Source organism: Myxine glutinosa, chromosome 1 (genome assembly GCF_964187855.1).
Source record: "Myxine glutinosa chromosome 1, kmMyxGlut1.1, whole genome shotgun sequence".
NCBI lineage: Eukaryota > Metazoa > Chordata > Myxini > Myxiniformes > Myxinidae > Myxine > Myxine glutinosa.
This window is the reverse complement of record NC_136261.1, coordinates 426,242,527-426,268,366: the sequence shown is the minus strand read 5'-3', so window position 1 is coordinate 426,268,366 and position 25,840 is coordinate 426,242,527.

The window sequence follows — 25,840 nt, the reverse complement described above, 5'->3', positions numbered from 1 at the left end:
TGGCCTGGTCTGAATCCAAAATGATCAGATCAAGCCATTGGAGAAGAGGAAAGATTTAATATCAGGAACGATGGATTTCATGGCATTGCTGATGAATGGAAGTAGGCTGATTGGTCTGTAGTTGCAGGGATCTGTTTTTGCACCTTTTTTGTGTAAAGCGCTAATGTTGGCTGATTCCCAAGCTGATGACAGGTGACATTGAGCAAAAGAGAGGGTGACGAGAAAAGAGAGGGTGTGATGACCCGACATTGCAGCATTTTGGGACCAGTGGGAGGGATGATGCCGTCTGGTCCAGTCGTGGAACCAGAGTCAAGGTTTGACAGAAACTTCTCCACGTTGTCAGAAGAGAAGGACACAGATTCCAGGAGCAGCTAGGTTTGACTGACAAAGGTGGGTACAGAGAGAGACGGGGGTCGGGACACAAGATTTTGAGGCAAACACAGAGTTGAAGCATTCGGCTTTTTCAAGTGCAGTGTCAGGTGTGTAGGCATTTGACGTAATTGAGGGGATGGAAGGGCAAGAAACAACAGAAAGAGATTTGACCAGATGCCACCTTGACTAGGAGGAGGGAGACACGATTGAGAGTTCAGTCTTGAGAGTGGAGAGATTATTTCCTGCCTCTCCTGAGGGTAGACACACTTGTCTGAGCCTTGTGAAAGGACTTTTTGAGAATTGTTTTCCGCCAGTAAATTCCAGAAAATTTTCGACGAATTTTGCCATCTTTATTTTATTTAAATGGAATTAAATATTTGAACATAAATTGCCTTCTTGTCACTTCCACTAGCCTCCAGTTTAGCAGTACTTGGACATGTTAGATAGGGTGGTGAATAAGGGTGATGTAGAAAACTGCTTCAATGGCACTTAACATCCAGAATTTTTCTTTTTAACAATCTTTAACTTCATTGTTAGATTTAAATTGAAGTATACATTCCATGACATCACATGTTCTATGAACTCTAAAGATGGTTCTCGATTCCATTTCCCTGCAAAATACTCACGCTGATTTGTACACAGGTGATGTCTATGTTGTAAATGTGGAAGGCAGACAACACAACAACGATTCATCTGTCAAAGAAGATTCAAAATGTGGTTCTGCAAAGGAAGGTTCAGATGATATTCACATTACAAACGGAAGTGCTTCCTGTTTTGCAACTGGTGAGTTGAAATGTAAAAAATTAACATACAATCTTTTGTGTTGAGAAAATATATAATTTTCTTAAATGTGCAAAATATTTTGCATTTGGTTTTTCCAAAAAAAACAATTGTTGTGTTCTTTGTTTCTATAGAACAATCCAGAAGTAATGTCGGACAAAGAAGGTCCAGTCGCCGCTTGATGGTGAGGAAGAAGCCTTTTTTGATGAAACAATCATGTAATCAAGACACTTCCTATAAAATACAAGTACATGTCTGGGCCTCAACACCAAGATTAATATTGAATTAAACAAACACAAAAAGATTGTCGAAAGGCGAATACGTTAAAAGTGTAATGTGTGCAGAATGGATTTTGCTTCAACGAGTTGTGAGCCCCACAAACCCCACAAGTGCTCTGTCTGTGATAAAGGTTTCTTTCAAAACTGCACATTGAAATCACATGAGGATCCATACAGGAGAGCGTCCTCACAAATGCTTGATATGTGATAATGGTTTCTCTCAAAACTGCCCATTGAAATCACATATGAGGATCCATACAGGAGAGCGTCCTCACAAATGCTTGGTATGTGATAAAGGTTTCTCTCAAAACTGCACATTGAAATCACATATGAGGATCCATACAGGAGAGCGTCCTCACAAATGCTTGATATGTGATAAAGGTTTCTCTCAAAACTGCACATTGAAATCACATATGAGGATCCATACAGGAGAGCGACCTCACAACTGCTCGATATGTGACAAAGGTTTCTCTCGAAAATGCAATTTGAAATTACATATGAGGATCCATACAGGAGAGCGACCTCACAACTGCTCGATATGTGATAAAGGTTTCTCTCGAAAATGCAATTTGAAATTACATATGAGGATCCATACAGGAGTGCATCCTTACAAATGCTTGATATGTGATAAAGGTTTCTCTCAAAACTGCACATTGAAATCACATATGAGGATCCATACAGGAGAGCGACCTCACAACTGCTCGATATGTGATAAAGGTTTCTCTCGAAAAGGCAGTTTGAAATTACACATGAGGACCCATACAGGAGAGCGTCCTCACAAATGCTTGATATGTGATAAAGGTTTCTCTCAAAACTGCACATTGAAATCACATATGAGGATCCATACAGGAGAGCGACCTCACAACTGCTCGATATGTGACAAAGGTTTCTCTCAAAAAGGCCATTTGAAAAAACATATGAGGATCCATACAGGAGAGCGACTTCACAAATGCTCGATATGTGACAAAGGTTTCTCTAGAAACTGTACATTGAAATTACATATGAGGATCCATACAGGAGAGCGTCCTTACAAATGCTCCATTTGTGATAAAGGTTGCTTTCAAAAAAGTGATTTGGCATCACATGTGAGGATCCACACAGGAGAGCGACCTTACAAATGCTCTATATGTGATGAAGGTTTCTCTCAAAACTGCACATTGAAATCACATTTGAAGATCCATACAGGAGAGCGTCCTTACAAATGCTCGATATGTGATCAAGGTTTCTCTCAAAAAGGCCATTTTAAAAAACATACGAGGATCCATACAGGAGAGCATTCTCACAAATGCTCGATATGTGATAAAGGTTTCTCTCAAAAAGTCCATTTGAAAACGCATATGAAGATCCATACAGGAGAGCTGAAATCTGAACTACCAGGATATGAAAAATGAGGACAAGAGGATTTCGAAATTGAAGAAACCTGAAATTGTACCAGTGATAGTCGGAGCAACATGGAATCTGGATGATCAAGAAAGCCCTATGTAATTACTTAAAAAGCATTCTGGGGAATATGAGATATGGACCATTCCGGGGAGAAACAAACTGCCACCGGGGAGAAACAAAGAAACAAACAATCAGAAGTTCAGTGAGGATTCTAAAAGGAGCCCTTGGAAAAAAGCTATGAGAATGAATTTTCACAAATTGGTTCATGTCCGAAAAATGTGGGTTGTCCCAAGAATGTGTTCAAAAATAGCAATTTGGCAGCCATTTTGTTTCTGCTAATTAGAATGTCAAAAACTCAAAATTCGGCTTGGGAACTGGGTTAATCGAATTCAGCATACTGTAATTATGTTAAAAAGTGCTTATTAATACATCTGTCACCCGCGACCTCTCCAGCGCGGGCGTCGAACCAATTCATTTCCGGTGCGACTGGGCCGAGTATCAGCCCGGCCGTGGCCGAAGCCGTTGATCCCGCCGTAGCATGCTAACGCGTAGGCTCGCGTGTCCCTGGTCCGCCGGGGCTCCGTGGGTGTCCTACCGTGCCTGACGCCGCTACCCTCCCAACTTTCGGGAGTAGGCACCGGTGCCCGGGGACGGATTTCGCTGTCTCAACATGGTAGCGCTAGGCCAGTGGGACCGCCGGGACCCACGTGCACTCACAAGTTGTTATGCGCGTGGGCGGCAGTATCAGACCGGGGCGCCCAAATGCTCCCCGGCTAAAGTTAATCCTGAAAGCGCCCACATTGTGCGGACAAACTCCACCAATTGGCCGGTCACACTGTGCCTATCGGCCAGCCTCGAAGACCGAAATTGTGGTGGTTACCGATCCTTCGGGTTCGTAACTATACCACCCTGAGGGGGGCCAATATTTTGCGGGGCCAAGATCACATCTTGTTTCATTGTGCATGCCTTCATTTCGCTTCCAAATTAGAATCTGTTTCATTAATTGTTGTTTCCACACTGCGTCAAGAAGCGTAAGTATACCGCGACAAGAAAAAGGTATGTTACGAATTTATGCGAGTTATATTGTGATAGGTATCGTCGAGTGAAGGAGTCGTGTTTGGGCCGTGGTCTTGACTAGATGTAGGCCACACCTCATTTTTATAATAATAATAATAATTCATTTATTTTGTATAGCGCTTTTCCAGAAGCCCAAAGGCGCTTTGACAGAGTGGAAAACATAATGCATAACAATACATGAAAACAACAATTGCAAAAAGACAAGAATCAATAGGGAAATATTTAAAGCAAAAGGAGGGAGAGGGAGAAGGAGAAGAGATAGTCAGGGGTTAAATGCTGTGGGTTGAATGTTGAATGCAGTGTTGAACAGGTGGGTCTTTAGTGATGTTTTGAATATGGTGAGTGAGGAGGAGTCTCTGATGGTGTGAGGTAGTGAGTTCCAGAGGGTGGGAGCAGCGATGGAGAAGGCCCTGTCCCCCCAGGATCTGAATTTGGTCCGGATGGAGGGGGTCAGGAGGTTGGTACCAGCAGAGCGGAGGTTGCGGGTGGGAGTGTGTCTGGAGAGGAAGTCAGCCAGGTAGGATGGGGCCAGGTTATGGAGGGCTTTGTATGTCAAGAGGAGGATTTTGTACTGGATTCTCTGGGGGATGGGGAGCCAGTGAAGCTTGTAAAGGACAGGGGTGATGTGGTCACGTGTCCGGGAATGGGTGAGTAGACGGGCAGCGGAGTTCTGAATGTATTGGAGTTTATTGGTGATTTTTGAGGGTGAACCATAGAGGAGGCTATTGCAGTAGTCCAGACGGGAGGTGATGAAGGCGTGGATGAGGGTTTCTGCAGCCGTGGAGGAGAGGGATGAGCGGAGACGGGCAATGTTTTTCAGGTGAAAGAAGGCTGACTTTGTGATCTGTTTAGTGTATTTGTCGAAGGAAAGGGTTTGGTCAAAGATGACGCCAAGATTCCGAATGTGAGGGGAGGTGGATACTGGGATACCGTCGATGTTGAGGGCAAAGTTATGGGTGGATTTTGTGAGCGTTTTTGGGCCAATGATGATTATTTCAGATTTATCACAGTTAAGCTTGAGGAAGTTGATTTGAAGCCAGGATTTTATTTCAGTGATGCAGTCTGTCAGGATAGAGTGGGTGTCGGTGGAGACGGACTTGGTGGAGATGAAAAGCTGGATGTCATCGGCGAAGCAGTGGAATTGGAGACCATGACGGCGGATTAAGTGACCGAGGGGGGACAGGTAAAGCATGGAGAGGAGTGGGCCAAGAACTGAACCTTGGGGGACACCTTGGGGGAGGGGAGCAGTGGGGGATTTGCAGTTATTGATGGAGATGAACTGGCGTCTGTCAGAGAGGTATGATTTAATCCAAGAGAGGGCAGTGCCGGTAACGTTAAAGGTGGATTCAAGTCGGGTGAGGAGGATGGTGTGATCGATGGTGTCAAAGGCAGCGCTGAGGTCGAGGAGGACGAGAATGTTGAGGTTGCCAGCGTCAGAGGAGAGGAGAAGGTCGTTGGTGATTTTGAGGAGAGCAGTTTCAGTACTGTGGTTGGAGCGGAATCTGGATTGGAATGTTTCATACAGGTTATTGGCAGAGAGATGATGTTTGAGTTGAGTGGCTACAGCGCGTTCCAAAACTTTTGACAGAAAGGGTAGGTTGGAGATGGGTCTGAAGTTGTCTAGGGTGTCAGGGTTTAGACCAGGTTTTTTTAGAATGGGGGTAACAGCAGCAATTTTGAGGGAAGGTGGGACGATGCCTGTAGACAGGGAGGAGTTTATTGCTGCAATGATAAGTGGAGAGAGAGCAGGGAGGAAGGCCTTGACAAAGCTGGAGGGGATGGGGTCAAGAGTGCAGGTGGCAGTTTTCATTCCTATGAGGAGTTCAGAGAGGTCAGTAGGGGAGATTGGGGAGAACCGAGACAGGGGATGGCAGGACAAGGGGGGGGGGGGGGCAGGTGGTTGGAGGGGGAGCGGGTGCGGCGGTGGTCAAGCTGTTGTAGATGTTGTCAATTTTGCATTGGAAGAAAGAGATGAAGGAGATGCAGTTGTCTACTGTGAATGACTGGGTGGTGGTGTTCAGGGGGCAGAGGAGTTTGTTTATTGTCGAGAAGAGTGCTTTTGGGTTTCCGGAGCCAGAGTGGATAATTTGAGAGTAGTAGGCGGAGCGGGCGCGGGTGAGGGCATCTTTGTGGTGTTGTAGGTGGTCCTTGTAGGCCTGGGAGTGAACTGTGAGACCCGTTTTATTGCGGAGTCTTTCAAGTTGGCGAGCACGAGTTTTCATCAGGCGGAGTTCAGGGGTAAACCAGGGAGCAGAATGGGTGAAAGAAACGGTTTTGGTTTTTACAGGCGCAAGCTGGTCAAGGCAGGAGGAGAGAGTGTGGTTGTAGTAGTCAGTGAGGTCGGAAGGGGTGTGGAGGTCAATGAAGGGAGAAGTGGACATTTTTTCAGAGAGGGTGGATGAGAATGAGGTAGGTGAAAGAGCGTTTAGTTTACGGAAGTTGATAGTGTGATAATGCCTTGGTGTTGGGGCGGGGATGTTGATGGTCAGACTGATGGCTAAGTGGTCAGAGAGGGTGAGGTCGGAGCCAGAGAGCTGGTGCAAATTTAATCCAGTGGAGCAGACAAGGTCCAAAATGTGACCACGGATATGGGTAGGAAAGTCGACATGTTGAGTGAGGTTAAAGCAGGTGAGTAAATCAGTGAAGTCAGTGGTTATTGTGGAGTCAGTGGAGTCCATGTGGATATTGAAATCACCAAGGAGGAGGATTGAGGGGGAGAGGGAACATAGCTGGGTCAGAAAGTAGGAGAGGTCAGACAGGAATGATGGGTGTGGTTTGGGAGGGCGGTAGACGACAGTCATGACTGACTGCGTGCGACCAGAGAGTTTAAAAGCCAGGTGTTCAAATGATGGAGCAGATGAGATGGAGATGAGGTTGGTCTTGATGTCTTGACGGTGGATAACGGCAATTCCACCACCTCAGCCCTCCGAGCGTGGTTTATTGACGTAGAAATATCCATTGGGTGTGGTGAGGTTGAGTGTGTAGTAGTCCAGAGGTTGTTGCCAGGTTTCGGTGAGACAGAGAAAGTCCAGTTTGTTATCCAGGATGTATTCGTTCAGGATGAGGCATTTGTTGTTGCGGGACCGGGTGTTGAACAGGGTGAGCTTGATGTTGTTTTGAACAGCAGGGATGAATTCAGGTGATTTAGCCAGGGTTCGTAGGCAGGAGGTGCGATTGTGTGCGTTGCTGTGACCAGGTGCGCTGGGACGAAGAGTGAGAGTGCGCTGAGCCGACCAGAGGATGGGGATGGAGTGACCTGATTGTAAATAAACAAACTTACGACCGGAGCCACGGTGAATGTACCTGGGTCGTCGGAGGAGTCCATTTGATTTGATGGCAGAGATGCATGATGGGGTGGAGCGGGTATTGAGCAGAAGGAGCTTTGCGGCGGAGTACCGCAGAGCCATGCCAGGCAGGAGCAGAGAGACGAGACGAGGCCAAGGTTGAGGAGGTGAAACAATGGTCCCAACCCACGAGAGCGGGCCTGAGGAAACGAAGGAGCCAGGTAGGTGAAGCCAGGAGCAGAGCCGGGACCAAGCAGAGGGCAGGCAGGAGCAAAGAGACGATCACGAGGCCAAGGTTGATCACGGCAAAGCGGCAAATGCAGCGGAAATCGACCGCCGCCGCTACAAATCTAGATCACGGTGGGAAACCGCCACCAAACCGCTGCGATGGTCACAACCCACGAGAGCGCGCCCGAGGAAACAGCGAGCAGGTGAAGGAGCCGGGCAGGCGAAGCAGGGAGCAGAGCCGGGGCAATGCAGAGGGCAGACTCAATGGCCAAAAAAATCCGCACGACCACCAAAAAAGAAAGCAACTGACAGTTGCCCAGTCGAAGAAGCGGCGAGCATGTGACGCCTGCGTCCTCTTCATACCGGACCGGAAGTGATAGTGATTTTGTGATTGAGTTTGACATCTATCTATAATTCCAGTAATCTCTGTGTGTATGTTTGTTTGTACGTTTGTTTGTTTGTTTGTATGTCTGTGACCGCTGTTTCTCGACAACTACCGGTCCGATATACTTGAAACTTGCCAGGTATATTGCTGGGGACCCGAGGATGTGCCTTTTCAAGGTTTTAAATTAATCGCAGAAGTAGTTACCGAGCTATGTCCAAAAAACGATTCAACCAATCAGAGAGCAGCGAGCTATCACGTGTGCCGAACGTGGCGAACACACTCTGCCTCGGATGGCACATTTGAGAGCGTATTCATTTATTTCCCGTCGGCAAACTATGTTGCCGTTAAACTATGTTTTAAAACTAATTATAAAACTAATTAAAACTAATTTGCGATTCATCGTAACTGCGATTTGCGAACTTCCGGACAGTGAGGACTGCACTTCCGGCATCCAATCACAGAACGCGTTATTGCGTAGGCGTGGCCGATGTGAGAGCGAGCAGCGAGCCGAGCCCAGCGCGTGCGCCATTACGGTACGTAATTCGATTTCTTCCGGAGAAAATAATAATTTCTCGATTTCTTATGCGCATTATTTCTCCCAATTCAGTCAGAGCGAAGGGCGGAAGCGAAGAGCGTTGTTTTTTTTGTTTACGGGCGTACGGGCGGGGTAGAGCGTACGGGTAGCGTTTTTTTTTTTTTTGGCACATTTGAGAGCGTATTCATTTATTTCACGTTGGCAAACTATGTTGCCGCTATGTTGCCGTTAAACTATGTTTTAAAACTAATTAAAACTAATTTGCGATTCTTTCGCTTTCCTGCGCATTTGTGCACGCTATGGCGATTTCTTTACCAAACTCCGCTAGCCGTTAGCTTTGGACCAAACCATTTCATGTAAATAGAGGGGGGGGGGGATTGTCACCGTACTCGCAAGCCGTTAGCTTTGGACCAAACCATTGCATGTAAATAGAGGGGGGGGGATATACTTTTAGATATATATATATAGTACGGGCATGCCCTAGTAGTGACAAATTGAGATAGTGATTGAGATTGAAACATAGATTGAGATAGTGACAAAAATGATTTTGTCGAATAAAGTGGTATTCGGGTGGTTCGGGGACTCGGATTTTAATTCTGATTCAGGATTTCGCAGTCGCTAGTATGTCTTGACACTCAACAGAAATTGGCCCCGCGAAATTTCGACGATCTTTGGTAAAATTACCTCAGGGTAAAGTTACATAGGAAAACCGCATGTTAAATTTTCGTCACCGAATAACTTTATTTTTTAGTACGAAATTCATCCTGACTACACCTCTAGGAGGATAGAGGGTATCTGTACGTAATGGGAACCTTTATTTGGCGAAGATTGGGTAAAAACTGACCGAGTTATTCAAAATATGGACTTATAAAAAATTTGTTTCTTAACGCTGTCAACGCAGTGACGTCATCACGTCCCCGGCACGACTCGATTCCGAGGAAATTTTGGTTTTATGGTGCACGGCTCCATTTCACAACGAATTTGAATTCTGTGTTCAGTTTTGCCACGAAAATAAGGTCCCTGCATCGAGTGTGGTAACTTATTTGGTGAAATTCGGTCAATTTGAAGTGGCGAAAATAAAATGTGATCGTGGAAAATCATAGCGAGGGGCCATTTTGAATCGGTTTTCAGTGAATCGGTTTTCGATTATGACACCGGGTTACTCGTGGTGGATAGGAACCACCACTAGGTAAGTAATTGTTTCATTGTAAGTCATTGTAAGTAATTTCATTGTAAGTAATGCAAGTAATTTCAGTGTAAGTTTCATTGTAAGTAATTGTTTCATTGTGCACACCGTCATTACAACAAATTCAAATCTCGTTTCCAGTCCTACAGCGATAGTGATGTCCCTGCATTTTATTTCGTGGGGTATTACTAATTTGTGTGAGTTCTATTCTCGTAGTTATCGTGTTCGGGCCGTGGTCTTGCCTAGATGTAGGCCGCACCTCATTTTGTCGAATAAAGTGGTATTCGGGTGGTTCCGGTATTTGGGACCGCAGGGACGGAAAGTGCAGGTTCGGGGTGCCAATCACTCTCGCTAGCCGGCCCGCTCTGAAGGCTCGGATCGGGACACCGGGATTCATTCCGGTTGCCTGGTTGGCCCGGAGATGGGGGTGCGGGGCTTGTCACGGAACGTCAAAACAAACGGCCTACCGGGGCCGCCCAAAAGTCGGGCGTGAGGGGCGCGTCCACTAATGGAACGCCTCTCGCTTCCCAAATTGAGGGCCACGTGGTCAGGAGAACCTCGTCCCTTCTGGTTGCCTTGCCGTCCCACCGTGCACGCTGGTCAGGGTGTACTTCAAGCTCAGCTTAAGTGTTAAGTGTTAAGTTCCTCCTTGCCCTCGCAAGGGAAAGGCTAGGGTCAAGCTCTCCCAAATTTCCAAACACGAGAAATCGGACGTCTCAAATTAATTAATTTGTTAATACATCTCAGTCGCCCGCGACCTCTCCAGCGCGGGCGTCGAACCAGTTCATTTCCGGTGCGACCGGGCTGAGTATCGGCCCGGCCGTGGCCGAAGCCGTTGATTCCGCCGTAGCACGCTAACGCGTAGGCTCTCGTGTCCCTGGTCTGCCGGGCTCCACGGGTGTCCTACCGTGCCTGACGCCGCTACCCTCCCAACTTTCGGGAGTAGGCGCCGGTGCCCGGGGACGGATTTCACTGTCTAAACATGGTAGCGCTAGGCCAGTGGGACCGCTGGGACCCACGTGCACTCACAAGTTGTTATGCGCGTGGGCGGCAGTATCAGACCGGGGCGCCCAAACGCTCCCCGGCTAAAGTTCATCCTGAAAGCGCCCACATTGTGTGGACAAACTCCACCAATTGGCTGGTCACACTGTGCCTATCGTCCAGCCTCAAAGACCGAAATTGTGGCGGTTACCGATCCTTCGGTTCGTAACTATGCCACCCTGAATAGACCGTACATACGTACACCGTACATACCTCCCTTTTGTGCGTGTGCACAATGTGCACAATGAAACGGTGTGCACAATGTGCACAATATCTCCTCAGAATCGACATTCGTGCCGCGTGACGTGGTGACGTCATCGCGTTTTCACCTTCAAAGACATATTTGATATAAGTTAATATTTTGAATTAGTCGGTCAATTTTTGCCCAATCTTGGCCAAATAAAGGTTCCCGTTATGTACATATACCCCTCTATCCTCCTAGAGGCGAAGTCAGGATGAATTTCGTAATAAAAAAATTAAGTCCTTCGGCGACGAAAATTTAACATGCGGTTTTCCTATGTAACTTTACCCGGAGGTAATTTTACCAAAAATCGTCGAACTTTCGCGGGGCCAATTTCTGTCGAGTGTTAAGACGTACTAGCAACTGCAAAATCCGGAATCAGAATTAAAAACCGAGTCTCCGTTCACTCACGGGGGCCCCCAAGAACAAATCGCATATATTCCTAATGAAAAAACTCCAGAGTTCCTAAATCCCAAATCCCATACCACCCGATGGCAATCCATATATTTACACATCGCGACGAACGTTATGCATCTAATGATAAGCATAAAAACCATCCAAAAATATTTTAAGACCACTTTATTGGACAAAATGAGGTGCGGCCTACATCTAGGCAAGACCACGGCCCGAACACGACCCCTTCACTCGACGATTCCTATCACAATATAACTCGCATAAATTCGTAACATACCTTTTTCTTGTCGCGGTAAACTTACGCTTCTCGACGTAGTGTTGAAACAACAATTAATGAAACAGATTCTAATTTGGAAGTAAAACGAAGGCGTGCACAATGAAACAAGATTTCCTCAGAATCTACCCTCGTGCCGGGGACGTGACGACGCCACTGCGCCCCAGCCTTAGAAAACCAACCCTATATAAGTCAATACCTCCAACGACACAGGTGCGCATTCGTGCCGCGTGATGTGGTGACGTCATCGCGTTTTCACCTTAAAAGACCTATTTGATATAAGTTAATATTTTGAATTAATCGGCCAATTTTTGCCCAATCTTTGCTAAATAAAGGTTGTCCTTACTTACCTAGTGGTGTTCCTATCCACCACAAGTAACCCGGTGTCATAATCGAAAACCAATTCACTGAAAACCGATTCAAAATGGCCCCTCGCTACGATTTTCCATGATCACATTTTATTTTCACCACTTCAAATCGACCGAATTTCACACAAATAAGATACCACACTCGATGCAGGGATCTCATTTTCGTGGCAAAACTGTACACAGAATTCAAATTCGTTGTAAAATGGAGCCGTGCACCATAAAACCAAAATTTCCTCGGAATCGAGTCGTGCCGGGACGTGATGACGTCACTGCGTTTACAGCGTTGAGACTAATTTTTTATAAGTCCATATTTTGAATAACTCGGTCAATTTTTGCCCAATCTTCGCCAAATAAAGGTTCCTGTTACGTACAGATACCCCTCTATCTTCCTAGAGGCGAAGTCAGGATGAATTTCGTAATAAAAAATAAAGTCCTTCGGCGACGGAAATTCAACATGGGGCTTTCCTATGTAACTTTACCCCGAGGTAATTCCACCAAAAATCCCCGAAATTTCGCGGGTCCAGTTCTATTGAATGTTAAGCTAATCTGGCGACTGCAAAATCTGAAAACAGAAATAAGATCCGAGTCCCCGAACCACCCGAATACCACTTTATTCGACAAAATGAGGTGCGGCCTACATCTAGTCAAGACCACGGCCCAAACATGATTCCTTCACTCGACGATACCTATCGCAATATAACTCGCATAAATTCGTAACATACCTTTTTCTTGTCGCGGTATACTTACGCTTCTCGACGCGGTGTGGAAACAACAATTAATGGAACAGATTCTAATTTGGAAGTAAAACGACGGCGTGCACAATGAAACGAGATTTCCTCAGAATCGACCCTCGTGCCGGGGACGTGATGACGTCACTGCGCTTCAGCCTTGGAAAACTAATTTTATATAAGTCCATAGCTGTCAAAAAATATTTGAAGACCAGTTTATTCGACTAAATGTGGCACGGCCTAGCATCTAGTCAAGACCAAGTCACCAAGGCCGACCATGCATCCCGACCCCAAATTCCTCATCGATGATAACTAAACAATATATTATATGACTCGCACCGTACATACCTCCTTCTAGTTCTTGTTCTTGTCTTGGTATACTCACTCAGACTCACCCTCACACAGGTAACCGAGGTTGAAGAAACGGCGAAGCGAGGCGACCACCAACAAACACGTCCTCACCTCGAATTTCCTCCCTGGGATTTCCTACCACCCACACAATCGCAGGGAAGATGGAGGGAACATAGGCAGGAAAGAACGGGAGGGAAAAAGTGTCAAGTGTACTCGATCACGACTGAATCCTCTCAGCTCCCCCAAATGGCATCTGCTGTGCCTCGTGTCCCACACCGAACTCTTCTTCTTCTCTTTTTATATAAGTCCATATTTTGTATAACTCGGTCAATTTTTGCCCAATCTTCGCGAAGTAATGGTTCCCGTTACCTACAGATGCCCCTCTATCCTCCTGGAGGCGAAGTCAGGATGAATTTCGTAATAAAAATAAAGTCCTTCGGTGACGAAAATTTAACACGGGGTTTTCCTATGTAACTTTACCCTGAGGTAATTTTACCAAAAATCCTCGAAATTTCACGGGTCCAGCCCTATTGAGTGCCTCAGGCCTCTCAAGTCCCTTCACAGAGTCGGGCTAGAGTCAAGCTCAAAAGGGTTTTCTTTCCCCACTGATTCGGCCAAGCCTGCTCCCTTCCCAAAGTTCCCAACTTTTACTCAAAAATGCACCTAATATTCACATTTCTCAGAAATCCATCATCTATTAGTAACTATCGAGCTGCCTGCTGCGTAGATCTCTTATCTTGAATAAGTAACATAGAGATCACCCATTGGCCCAAGGGATGGAAGGGTGCAACTGTTGGACGTTTGTTATGTAATGATGTCTCAAATCTAGATATCTCACGGTGTATATCCCAATCAGCGAGGCCAGGATCACGTGTCAATGCAGTTCTTTAACTTCCTTTCCTTCCTCTGCTGCTCTGTCTCATTAGCTCCAGTCAATAGGCCTCAGAAATACCACACGATGCTGCATATAAATACCACACTATGCTGCATATACATACCACACTATGCTGCATATACATACCACACTATGCTGCATATACATACCACACTATGCTGCATATACATACCACACCATGCTGCATAGAAATACCACACCATGCTGCATAGAAATACCACACCATGCTGCACAGAAATACCACACCATGCTGCATAGAAATACCACACCATGCTGCATAGAAATACCACACCATGCTGCATAGAAATACCACACCATGCTGCATAGAAATACCACACCATGCTGCATAGAAATACCACACTATGCTGCATATAATGACCACACCATGTTGGATAGAAATACCACACCATGTTGGATAGAAATACCACACCATGTTGGATAGAAATACCACACCATGTTGGATAGAAATACCACACCATGTTGGATAGAAATACCACACCATGTTGGATAGAAATACCACACCATGTTGGATAGAAATACCACACCATGTTGGATAGAAATACCACACCATGCTGCACAGAAATACCACACCATGCTGCATAGAAATACCACACCATGCTGCACAGAAATACCACACCATGCTGCACAGAAATACCACACCATGCTGCACAGAAATACCACACCATGCTGCATAGAAATACCACACCATGCTGCATAGAAATACCATACCATGCTGCATAGAAATACCACACCATGCTGCATAGAAATACCACACCATGCTGCATAGAAATACCACACCATGCTGCATAGAAATACCACACCATGCTGCATAGAAATACCACACCATGCTGCATAGAAATACCACACCATGCTGCATAGAAATACCACACCATGCTGCATAGAAATACCACACCATGCTGCATAGAAATACCACACCATGCTGCATAGAAATACCACACCATGCTGCATAGAAATACCACACCATGCTGCATAGAAATACCACACCATGCTGCATAGAAATACCACACCATGCTGCATAGAAATACCACACCATGCTGCATAGAAATACCACAACATGCTGCATAGAAATACCACACCTTGCTGCATATACATACCACACCATGCTGCATATACATACAGAAATACCACACCGAAATACCACACCATGCTGCATAGAATACCACACCATGCTGCATAGAAATACCACACCATGCTGCATAGAAATACCACACCATGCTGCATAGAAATACCACACCATGCTGCATAGAAATACCACACCTTGCCGCATATAAATACCACACCTTGCCGCATATAAATACCACACCTTGCCGCATATAAATACCACACCATGCTGCATGGAAATACCACACCTTGCTGCAAGCCTGTTTGATGTAGTTTCGTTAACTACCTTGTGGCATACCTGCCTGCTCTACTGCTTCAGCATTAGTTTACCTTTCGTCAAGCCCAGATCTGCTTGGACCAGGGCAGGTAGTATACGTTCGTTTTATTATTGCCAAATGGTACGAATCTTCTTATTGTTGTTAATATTATTAGTGTTAATAAATGCTTTGTTACAATCTTATCATTGTTTTTGTTATTTATTTTGTAATGGGAATACCATGTCATGGAAGAACCTAATAAACTGCTCTGTGCACCTTAACGTGGCACATGTTTAGAAACAGGAATTCTTCCGGATTCTTTGTAGTTAATAAGCCGAATCATCTCAGGTGATCATAATCTAAATCTATTCTCATTTTGAACAGGTACCGGGGCTCTGCTGCTGAACCTGTTGGGGAAGCTTAATCTCTTTCATATGGCATTTCTGACTGTGTCAGTTCCTGCAGGGGGCGGTATCTTTGAGCTTCACCCCAAACCATCACGACGCCGCTGCTCACGAGGCACTCATGTAAATACGACGGTGTGACGAGCATTTGTTAGATTATTGGGAACACCCGACACCAGAATAGTTCCACCAACGTATTACGTCATCGTACACGTACCAGCGTGTCAAACGTCATCACGACATGGAGTATTAAGGTGTGATTGAAAACCCGATCCACACCAGGTAACCCGATTTATAAATCCTTGTCCCATCATGTCTGAGTCGATTCCTCGAGCGAAGTGAATCACGTTTAAAGTCCATTGTTGGACACCTGGTTTAAACGTGTGAACGGGACAATGGCTGAAGTGTCACCTGGAGTCCCGATTCCCTGTCCTTGTTTTACTCCATCATGTTCTATTGAACGAACTCGATAACAATCGGTACACGTGATCTTGTCTTAAAGGAGGAATGTGGAGGAACACAGTTCAGAGATTGTACCAAGGAAGGTATTTTATCTCTCCGAAGGGAATGTGCTCATTCTGGGTTATGATTACCTGCACTCTGCTTAGACAATTAAACAGCCTCCAACTTGGTGTCTCCTGCTGCAAAATGGATCCACACTTGCGTTGCATTTCTCAAATCTACTTCTCACCTGAAATATGTTTCTCTCTCTCTTTTCCAGAGTAATTAATTTTCATTTGTTGTGAAACTTTGTTTTTTTCCCAAATGTTGCTCGAGAATTCTCACCTTTGTGTAATTACCTGCTATCTGATCGGGACTCGGACAGAACTTCACACCTGTTACACATCAATGTCCCCACCTTCTTCAAAAGAGAATATCTACCGAGGGCTTCGGGGGTTGAGCACAAGGGTCTTCATGTAACTGGTCATATTGAACTTCTCTGTGAAGGTTAAAAAAATGTCTTTGATGTTTCAACTACAGTCAATCAATTTTACCTGAACCTGATTGTATGTTTTTCCACAACAGGTAGGGTGACTCATCAATGTGTGTGCCGTCCCTCGGATGCACGTTAAACGGGAATACCATCTGCCGACATGAGTTGGTGGACGTTAAGGATCCCTCGTTTTCCATCATGAAGAGTAGGCGAACTATCGCCGGCATCCTGAACAAATTACAAATTCCTGACCTAACTTGCAGGTGTGCAGGGGGTGCCCAGCAGAGCCTCCGTCAGGTGCCCGCGGAGCCCGCAGCCACAGGGGGCCACCCACAAAGAGGAGCCACCCACAAAGAGAAACCTCCCATAAAGAGGAGCCTCACACAAAGAGGGGCGACCCACAAAGAGTGGCCTCACACAAAGTGGGGTCATCCACAAAGAAGGGCCTCCCACAAAGATAACCCACAAAGAGGAGCCACCCAAAAAGAGGGGCCACCCAAAAAGAGAGGTCACCCACAATGAGGAGCCACCCACAAAGAGGAGCCACCCACAAAGAGGAGCCACCCACAAAGAGGAGCCACCCACAAAGAGAACCCACCCACAAAGAGAAGCCACCCACAAAGAGAAGCCACCCACAAAGAGAAGCCACCCACAAAGAGAAGCCACCCACAAAGAGGGGCCACCCACAAAGAGGGGCCACCCACAAAGAGGGGCCACCCACAAAGAGGGGCCACCCACAAAGAGGGGCCACCCACAGAGTTGCCACCCACAAAGAGGGGCCACCCACAAAGAGGGGCCACCCACAAAGGGCCTCCATAAAAAGCCCTATAAAAATTAAAATTCACACAATTTAAAAACATACTCTTTGTAGTCACCACGCCATAAAAAGCCCTATAAAAATTAAAACTCACACTTTATTTTAAAACATGCTCTTGGTCATCACCACGCCATAAAAAGCCCTATAAAAATTAAGTCACACATAATTTAAAAACATACTCTTTGTAGTCACCATGCCATAAAAAGCCCTATAAAAATTAAAACTCACACTTTATTTAAAAACATGCTCTTGGTCATCACCACACCATAAAAAGCCCTATAAAATTAAAACTCAAACTTTATTTAAAAACATGCTCTTGGTGGTCACCACACCATAAAAAGCCCTATAAAAATTAAAAGTCACACTTTGTTTTAATGTTCTGTTGAACAGAACATGCTGTTCTGTGATTTTTTTCCCCACGTTGCTAATTTATGCAACTGTCGGTCAGTTGGGAGTCCCAATATGGCGGCGGTGTGGCCTCACCAGCAAACACACTCTCATCGGCCGGTCGTTCCTCCATATCATAGAGCTGTGAGTAGATACCATGTCTGATCTGTCATCTGTGCTCTGCCCGGCGATTGACGTCATTGATTGTGAGAGATTCAATACATTTTAAATCTCTTCCCTAATCGATTAGTATATCAAATCAAGTGGCATAGCAACTTGTCATTTTTAAACGAATGATGAGCTACCATATGCTTGTGTGATTAGCAATTGATGGATATTAAATGAAGCAATTCATATTATCGTGGTGGATCTGGTTATTGAACATTTTAATGGCAAATATATTTCCCTTCGATCTCGGGGCCCTGGGCATGTGCCCAGTGTGCCCATTGGTTGATCCGCCCTGGGGATGAGGTTAATATTAGTAGAAAAAGCAGGTTTAGTAAAATAATAACTACGTTTAATGTATACAAATGCAACAAAAGCCACAATAAAAATGGTATAATTCCTAATGTTCATACTGTTATGTGCTCCTCCCCAAACCCCAGTCACGGTGTACCTCCGAGTCCCGAGAGGAGTCACAGCAGAAAGATGTGTTATTCTGTGTGTCAAAGATCAATGGTGAAACCACACCTATTGTTACCAACAAACAAGTATTGTATTAAGGTCACACAAGAATAACAGTACAATAACAATACTAATCAATTGTACAACCAATATATCATTCCTATGATGGTGCCATCAGTTTCGTACAATGTAACTCACTGTGCTCCAAGTGAGCGAAAAGAACATTCCCAATGTGTCTATCCCAGCATCAAGCCAAAGTCGATCCACGCTCCAGTGATCGTCAGAACGATGTCTTATCGAGACCAGAATCCCGTTCGGTTGACAGTCACACTGCCAAACATGGGCAAAGGTACCTTCAAAAGGGTGACTGGGAAATCACACCTTCGGGTATGGACGTTCAACGGCTCCCAATCGGCGAACCGCAAATTCCCACTCAAAATCCACGTTACACACACACACACCAGGTTAACGTCTGGATGCGGTGAAATGGTTGAAGCGAGGTGAAAAGCCTGGAGCGATCCGAAATCGGGCTCGAGGCAAAATGGCCAACGGCCCATACCCAAGACGTAATGGCACTCGAATGATTATCTTCGGAATCAACCGCAAAACCTGTCATGCAGGTTTAACTGTCACAGCGATAACAACTCTGTCGCAGGAATCCCTTTCCCAGGAAACCCAAAGTTCACTCCTGACCCCCATTCACCAGCGTTTGCTCAAGACCTCAATGCATCTCGGCTCCTTGTCCACCTCACTTGCTCCGCCTCTCCTTCCTCTTCTTCTTCCTCTTCGTCCGGTTTCCGGTTTCTTTTAAAACACTAACTTTTTTTTTACCTTTTGAAAACAGTTATCCCTATTTCACTTAAACGATAACAATAATAGTACATGCAACCAAAAATGTTTGCAGTGGATGAGAACCACAACAACGGAAGTGACGAATCCGTAACGATACCTATGTCGATATTGTTTATTAAATCCACACTATAATATATTGCACGATCACAAAACACCCCTCATTAGTAAATGGACCAACCCGTGATCATGGCGGAACGTTGCGGTTTTTAAAATCAGAACACCTGTGCCAAGGTGAAACAAAACTACTCCAGTGATGTTTAAAAGCGAAACAGCTCAACTAGTGCGGCATTCGGTGGAGAGCATACTTGAACGAGGTGAACAGTTTGTGGTTTGTTCGGTCGGACACTGAAAGGTCGAATTTAAATTCGACTTGAAACAAATTCCAAACACTTGTTCTTGTCGCTTCGCAACTCATAATTTTGTCGTCCACAACTTTTTGAGTTATCGTGCTATAATATATCGTTTTGGCCATATCATATCATTGGTGAAGAATCACTTACAAAATTAAGAAATTCTCTGACCCGGATACGAATTCAAATCTTCACCGAAATTGAATCGGTTCTTCCTTGTCACACACACAATTTGTCCACTAAATTTCGTCCGAATATGTCCACGATTTTTAGAGATATCGTGCAATATTATCGTTTTTGGCCTTGTCTTCAATGGTGAAAAATCAATTTTAAAATTTTCAGATCGAGATTCGGACTCGGATTCGGATCTGGATCTTCATCAAAATTGAATGTTTTCGTCCATGTCACACACCCAACCTCTGGACCAAATTTCGTCCGAATCTGTCCACAATTTTGTGAGATATTCTGTTCACAAACAGACAAACATGGGTGAAAACATAACCTCCATCCACCTTTGGTTGCGGAGGTAACAAAAGGTGAAAAGGGTTGAACATCACCCGAAATTAACTTTGTTCATTACATAAGCGGCAAAATGTAAAAGGGTCTTCGGTCTGTCTCGTTTGTGTGTTCAGTTGCCAATCAGCTTATCGCTTGCCAAGCCAGCCGTTCCTTACCAACAGTTTTGTTGCAGTGCTTGCTTGTCTGCTTAAGCCACTTGGTGAGCACTTGACAATGAACTTTTTGTTCTTCCATGAGCCTCGTCTTTGTATCCAAAAACAAATAAATAAACAAGAAAGGTGTCGTGCAAAGCACGATACTTGCAAAATCCTCCCCCCCCAAAAGTTTTCCATTGGTACAGCAAATTGTCCATTTCATGAAGATTAAAATATACTATCTTGATCAAAGCTCAGGTCAACAGGATGAAAAGTGACGATTTTTCAGATGAAAAATGATGATTTTAGAAGTTTCACCTTGAGTTGACCTTTGACCTTTTGCCCTCAAAAATAGTTGGTTTCGCAATTCAGTGAGGCAACACACAAATGCTGTTCTATTTTCAAGTCAATCGGATAAAAATTGATGTTTTTTTTTAGATGTAAATTCATGATGTTGGAAGTTTGACCTTGAGTTGACCTTTGACCTTTTGACCTCAAAATAGTATGTTTCCCAATTTAGTGACTCGATATGCAAATGCTATTCAATTTTCAAGTCAATTGGATTTAAAATAGCGATTTTATAAATTTGACCTCCAGATGACCTTTGACCTCAAAATCAATACGCTTCTCAATTGGGAAGACGTATACAACTTGGTGAAGTTTCGTGTTGATCGGTTTAGAATTGTGACCTGTATGCCGGTGACAAACAGATGAAAAATCGGTCAGAGACCAAGGACTTGCCGGAATGTACTTTTTTATCGGCCATTTTGGACAAATATGGCGGCCGAACTACGTGATCGATGACGTCATCATTATTTGTTTTCTAAACTAATTTATTCCGAGATTATGCTCAAGAAATTTCATCTTGATCGGATGAAGTTTTGTACTTGTCGAATTATGACATCATAATGGAGGCACCTATGACATCATCATTAACATATTTTATTCCCCATGGAGAGTTCTTTTCAATAAGCCACGTCTCATTTTTTTTCTATGCAGTACTTTCGGAGATATAGAGGTGCAGTTTTTCGGTTTTTCAAAGATGGCGGCCAAACCACGTGACCGATGACATCATCATTATTATTTTTTTCTCCACCAGTTTATGCCGACATGGCGCTCAAGAAATTGCATCTTGATTGGATGAAGTTTTGTACTCGTCAAATTATCGAATTATGACGTCATAATGGAGGCATTGGGCCGAGAAAGTTAAAAATTATTGGGCACAGTCTATTCCAGGGCAAGACAAATATGCGTGTAAAGTATGGCGATGGTATGTGCAACGATGTAGACATAGTACTGCGCACAAACAGACAAACAAACAGACAGACAAACAAGACAGACAAACCAACCAAACAACATACTTGCCGGTATCTTTTCCGGCAAGTAACAAACCAACCAACCAACATACTTGCCGAAATCTTTTCCGGCAAGTAACAAACAAACAAATGAAAAATCAGTCAGAGACTGAGGACTTGCCGGAACGTACTTTTTTATCGGCCATTTTGGATCATTAAAAGTAAATAATGACCTCTGCCAAAGTTCAAACGACGTGGGTTTAATCTCTACATAAGATAATTCCGCATCGCTATTTGGGCAGTGTATAAGCTAACAGATCGCTGTCTTCATCGATCTTTCCAAGGCCGTAACACCTTTCGGCTAAAAATCCTTATAACTGTTGACTTGGTAGTTTTTACAATGAAGGAAACACATATCGGGAATACATACGACATAGCGATTGTGAATGTGACAGCTCTGAGGCGTCTTTCTCTTCGCATCACAGTGATGGCGAGCACCAACATGGCGGCTGTAAGATTAAACTCTGGCTTCAAGCCCCCTCACCACCCAAAGCCTTCAAGCAGACATATTAACACGCTCCTCCCCCTTCATTCCCGTTCTTCAAAGCAAAGCGGTAAAAATTGTTGTATCACCATTATATATCACGAGCAATGGTACCCGCCCTAAGGGCGGGGCTTCAATTGGGATGTGCAAATGATTGGGTGACCTTAATTGGGTGACCTTGAGCTTGACTTTGGGCCTGGAGAGTTAAAAATTGGGCACAGTCTATTCCAGGGCAAGGCAAATATGTGTGTAAAGTATGGCGATGCTATGTGCAACGATGTAGATGTATTACTGCGCACAAACAGACAAAACACACTTGCCGGATTTTTTTCAGGCAAGTAACAAACAGACAGACAAACAGACACAACCGCAACCGACCAATATACTTGGTCAAACTGCACTTTATGCCATCACTGATTGCTACCAAGCAGCTCAGTTACACAGGTCCCAATGTGGAAGGAAGGCCACACATATGGTTGCTACCACATTTTTCTCAACATCAATGGTAATGCATTGTTAATGTAGGGAATACCTTTAAACAAAGACTTCCAAAGAAAAGAAGAGGGGAACGAACCTCTGCCCCCGAAAAGGTTGAGATTCAAGTCTAAGTGGCCACTATCCAGACCAAGCAGCAATAATTATTCCAAAAACGAAAAAAAAAAAAATTCTAAAAACAGATCCTTCCAACTATAGACCAATCAGCCTGATCTCAATCATCAGCAAGCTCATGGAGTCCAACATAACTTTTTTTTTTTTTTTTTTTTTTTTTTTTTTGTATACAAGATCGAGGCTCGTGAAAGAGCGAACATTAATCACACAGAAAGACAAACCGACACATAAAACATATAACATCGGGAGCGGTAGACAAGATGGGGAGAGAGGGGGAAGGACACAAACACAACATTTGAGAGCAGGGACCGAGAGACATGGAGACATCGAGAGATCTGAGAGAGGGCGAGGGCTTTGGGGGGGGGGGGGGCCTTGGGAAGGGGGTGGTGGGAGAGGTATAAAACATATGGACACTGCCAGGACTTCCAGGAAAGAAGTTGGAATTTCAAACAAGGTGGATCTGGGGTGAATTAGCGGGGGTAGAAAAGATCAAGGTTTTGGATGGGGGAAGATAAGAGATGGTGGTGAACAGCTGTTTAAAGACCTGGAGGGAGGAGTGGGATTGAAGGGAGTGAGGGAGTTTGTTCCAGAGGCGGGAGAAAAGAGGAATGAAAGAGTGAAGGTGAGCAGAGAGCCGAGATTTCGGCAGTTTAACCATCAGAGGGTTGCTGGCAGATCTTGTGCGACCTGTAGGAATATTTGGGGGACAGAGCACAGAGAGAGCTGGGGGTGCAAGGCCGGAGAGGAGTCGGTAGAAGACAGAAAGACCACCTACCTGCCTGCGGTGAGTGAGTGAAAGGCCCTCAGAGATAGCTTCATCACGGGAGATTCAAATAATTCTGAAAGCTTTGGTTTCAACAGCGTGAAGCCGAGCTAGGTGTGAGGCAGGAGCACCGGCTCATAGGGGAGAACAGTATTCCATTGAGCTGCGGATGAAAGCCTTGTATGTGGTGAGGAGCTCAGGTGTGCCGAGGAAGGACTTCGCACGACGGAGGATGCCCAGTCGGCGACTGGCTTTGGAGGCCAGCTTGGAAATGTGGTTTTCCCAAGAAAGATTATGGCAGATAGTGAGACCAAAAAGCTTGAGCGACAGAACTTCTTGGAGAGGATGGTTGAGAAAGTAGATGGGAGGGTTGTCCAGTCGATCTTTTCGGAGAGACATAGTAAGAGTGCGAGATTTGTCAGGATTGAAAGACATGTTCCACTTGTTTGACCAGTCTGTGATTTTGTCCAAGTCTTCAGAGAGTGAGGAGGCTGCAGACTGCCAATCTGAGGGAAGAGGAATGGAGCGACAGAGAGTGGAGTCATCAGCAAAGAGATAGAGAGGATTTTCAAGAGAGTCAGAGAGATCATTGATGAAGACCAGAAAAAGCACGGGGCCCAGAACACTGCCTTGGGGAACTCCAGCCTGAACAGGAAGAGGAGATGAGAGAAACCCATTCAGGGCCACACGTTGACGACGACTAGAGAGGAAGTCCGCCAGCCATGCATTGAGATTTCCATGGATACCAAAGGAGGAGAGTTTGGTGAGCAGAGCGGGGTGCCAGACCGTGTCGAAGGCACGTGATATGTCGAGGGAGACAGCTCTAATTTCCTGTTTGGCATTGAGGACCTCCATCCATTGTTGAGACAGCAGAAGCAGCATGTCCAGAGTAGAGTGACCTGGTCTGAAACCAAATTGATGATCAGAGATCAAGCCATTGGAGAAGAGGAAAGATTTCATATCCGAAGCAATGATGGATTCCATGACTTTGCTGATATATGGGAGAAGGCTGATTGGTCTGTAGTTGCTAGAATCTGTTTTTGCACCTTTTTTGTGCAAAGTGGTGATGTTGGCTGATTTCCAAGCAGATGGCAGTTGACCTTGAGCAAAAGAGAGGGTGAAGAGAACAGAGAGATTGTGAGATAGAGCGGCAGAGCAGGATTTTAGGACCCGTGGGCTGATGCCGTCGGGTCCAGTTGCAGAATCAGAGTCGAGGGTTGACAGAAACTTTTCCACCTTGTCAGGAGGAAAGGACCCGGAGTCCAGGAGCAGCAGGGTGCGACTGGGTATGGTGGGTACAGAGAGGGATGGGTTTGCGACACAAGATTTAGAGGCAAACACAGAGTTGAGGCATTCAGCTTTTTCACATGTGGAGTCAGCTGTGTAGCCGTTTGAGGTAAGGGAGGGGATGGAGGGGGAACAAACACCAGAAACGGATTTGACCAGACGCCACCAGGATTTGGAAGAGGGAGACAGATAAGAGAGTTCGGTCTTGAGAACGGAGAGATATTGTTTCCTGGCTCTCCTGAGGGTGGACACACACTTGTTTCGGGCTTTGTGAAAGGAAATGAGATTTCCTTCCATTGGATTTGCTTTCCAGGAGACGAAGGCAAGTTGTTTCTGGGCAACAGCCTCACCACAAGATTCCGTGTACCATGGACGGGAGGAAGGGTATGACAACTGAAGACGAGATGGGATAAATCTGTGCATGAGAGAGAGCAATTTACTTTGGAAGTATTCCCAGGATGAGTTGATGTCAGAGGTGGTAGAGATGGGAGACCAGTCCAGATGATTGATGGCTGCTTGAAGACCGTGCCAGTTGGCCTGAGTGAAATGCCAGACTCGTCGACGCTGAGCAGGCTCCCTGAGGATGGTCAGAGAGATGTCCACTTTAACAAGGACATGATCAGATGATCCGATTGGAGCAGAAGAAGAGCAGCAGACATTTTCAGGGAAGTTAGTCATAACCAAGTCCAGAAGAGAAGATGTTCCATTGACTGAGATCCGGGTCGGGAAATTGACAGATTGTGTCAGTCCCAGTGAGTCGCAGAAGTCCTTTGCTGAGGAGCCATGGCTGGTGAGAGAGGTACCCACACCCAGCCACCTGGCATGATGACAGTTGAAATCACCACATATGAGGAAGAGAGAGTTGGGATGAGTAGATAGAAGTTGGTCCATATTATCAGACAGCGAGATGTAGATGGAGTCATCACTGTTTGGTGGACGGTACAACACAAATATGAACAAGAGGTGGGAGCGAAGGGGAAGCCGTAGCCAGAGGTATTCCTGGGGGTGAGGTGGAGAGAGTGCAGTGCAGGGCGAGTGAGGAAGAGAGTTTTTGATAAAGATAGCAACCCCGCCTCCAGGACGAGGCTCAGGTCTATCATACCGGAGGAGGGAGTAGCCCGG